Source organism: Echinops telfairi, unplaced genomic scaffold, assembly GCF_000313985.2.
Source record: "Echinops telfairi isolate 266 unplaced genomic scaffold, ASM31398v2 ScPeMD7_18;HRSCAF=68, whole genome shotgun sequence".
Lineage (NCBI taxonomy): Eukaryota > Metazoa > Chordata > Mammalia > Afrosoricida > Tenrecidae > Echinops > Echinops telfairi.
Window position 1 is genome coordinate 11,599,120 of NW_022103915.1, and position 2,570 is coordinate 11,601,689.

Genomic DNA, 2,570 nt, shown 5'->3' on the forward strand with positions numbered 1-2,570 from the left:
GAGCGCGCGCGTGTGTGTGTGTGTGTGTGTGTGTGTGTGTGTGTGTGTGTGTGTGTAAGAGACAGACAGACAGAATGACAGACCAGGGACACACACAACTATCTTCTTTGGTTTGGCACAAACCAAAAACTACCAAACTCACTGCTACCTAGTCACTGCCGACTCACGGAGACCCTATAGGACGGTAGAACTGTCCCTGTGGGTTTCCGAGACCATTCACAGAAGGCCTCATCTTCCTCCTGAGGAGTGGCTGGTGGTTTTGAACTGCTGACCTTGCAGCTAGCAGCCCAGCACGTAACCACCAGGGTGTCTGATGCTCTGGTATAGCTATGACCAAAGAGCATGGGAATGCAGGCCCTACTCTGAACGCCAATAAAGAGAAGCCCTTTCAAAATGTAAATCGTTCCTCTTTCCACGTAGCTCCAGTGGCAGAGAAGGACAGCTAGGCTCGTGGTCAACACAAGGTCACCATGTGGCTTCCTGGGCTGAGAAGTTACTCAGGGAAGACATAGTTTGGGGGGTTGGGTGGAGGCCCGCTGTGCACAGTGGGTGGTGTGGCCCACCCCCTGCCCATGGCTGGAGTCCCATCTGGCCCAAGTCCTGGCCAGCCAAGGCCAAGGCCCAGTCCTCTGTGCTGCATGAGCCAAGCAAGCTGCTCACTCCTGCTGCCAAGCGAGCATCCTAATTACAAGAGAAAAACTAATTGCCGGGCCTAGGTTATTCCGCCAACACAGACATTAACTAAAGTCACGCCTAGCGAGCCTCGCCGTTAATTATCTGAGCCCGCTCCAGGATTTAATTATGCTTTGGCAGGAAGTAATAGCAATAGCCAAGCTTGCAAAGATGTAAGGGTACCCTGCCGCGAAGCCCCCTCTGCAGTTCCGGGGTGTTCTCAGTGAGCGAGAGACATCACAAGGCCTTGAGGGTTGTGGAAGGAGGGGTGTGATGGTCAGTTAGTGCATCAGGGACAGTAGGAGTCATGGGTAGTGGGTGGCGTGTTCAGCTGCTTTAACCACAAGGTGTGCTGTTCTAAACCACCAGCCGCTCTGCAGGGGAAAGACGAGGCTTTCTGCTCTCGGAAGGACGGATCGGCACAGGACAGTTGTGAGGATGGCGCTGGGCCAGCCAGTGCAGACGGGCTGCCGTGCACAGCGTCCGGTGGGTGGTTACACACTCAATGGAATCTAACAACTGCAACAAAGATGTACAACCTGGGCGATGCCCCGGGCAGTTCTGCTCTGCCCTGCAGGGGCACTGGGAGACAGAATCCACTCGAAGGCTGTGAGTTTTGTTATGTTTTTATTTGATTTTTCAGGGAAATAAGTAAAAGAGGCACTGGGGAATAGGCTACCCACAAGAGCCTGTCAGGGGGACCACCTGCATGATGTGGGCTGTGAGCTAGGCGGTGCCTCGGGTCTGCCTGAGAGGGGCGCCACTGAGCAGTCTCTGACTCACCCCTGTTTCCACCAGCAGCCATGAGAGACCATTCAGCCTGCAAATAGCTGTCACCTTCGCGTGTTACACGTTAGAACCGCGTTCTTGAGCTGGTACTTGGGTGGCACTGTCTGAAAGGGGGTGTCTGATGTTCGGACGAGGGGCGCAGCCTCAGTGCTGGCTGTGGATGCTCGTTGCCACAGAGATGGCTCTGTTTAGAAGTGCCCTAAATATCACCTGGCTAAAGGAACCAGGAGGCACAGCAGGTTAAGCGTTGGGCTGCTAACTGCAAGGTTGCCGGTTCAAAGCCACCAGTCACATTGGGTTTTCACCCTGTCCTGTCTCTTAACAATACAACTAAATAGTAACTAGGCTACATTTTATTTTATTTTACCCCCCACCCCCGCATCCTAGAGTCTTGTTATTTATTTATATTAAAGCCATTTTATTGGGGGCTCCCATCACAATCCATACACACCTCCACTGTGTCAAGCACATCTGTACCTGTGATGTCATGAGCATTTCCAAAGCATTTTCTTTCTACTTGAGCCCAGCTAGGCTGCCGTTTTGTTTCGCGTGTTCATGTGTTAAAAGACGTCATACTTTTCTCCCCTCCCCGAGTTGTCGTCCTTCTTCTTTGGCTGGATCCCCAGGTCACATGGACAAGTGCTCACCGACTGACCAAAGGGTTGCTAGTTCAAATCCACCCGGAATCGCCTCGGAGGAAAGGCCTGGAGATCTTCTGAAAGATCATTTGCGCCACTAATATGTCCCTTGGGCTGCCAGGAGCCAGAGTCCACCTCAGGGCACCGTTGTCTGTCTTGCTGTGTGCGATGATGATTCCGTGTTATTTTTTTCCTTTTTAAAATTTAATTGTTTTATTAGGGGCTCATACAACTCTTATCACAATCCATACATCCATCCATACATACATCAGTTGTGTAATGCACATTTGTACATTCATTGCCCTCATCAATCTCAAAACACTTGCTCTCCACTTAAACCCCTGGCATCAGCTCCTCATTTTTCCCCTCCCTCCCCGCTCTACCCTCCCTCATGAGCCCTTGATAATTTATAAATTATTATTCTGTCATATCTTGCCCTGTCCGACGTCTCCCTTCACCCACTTTTCTGTT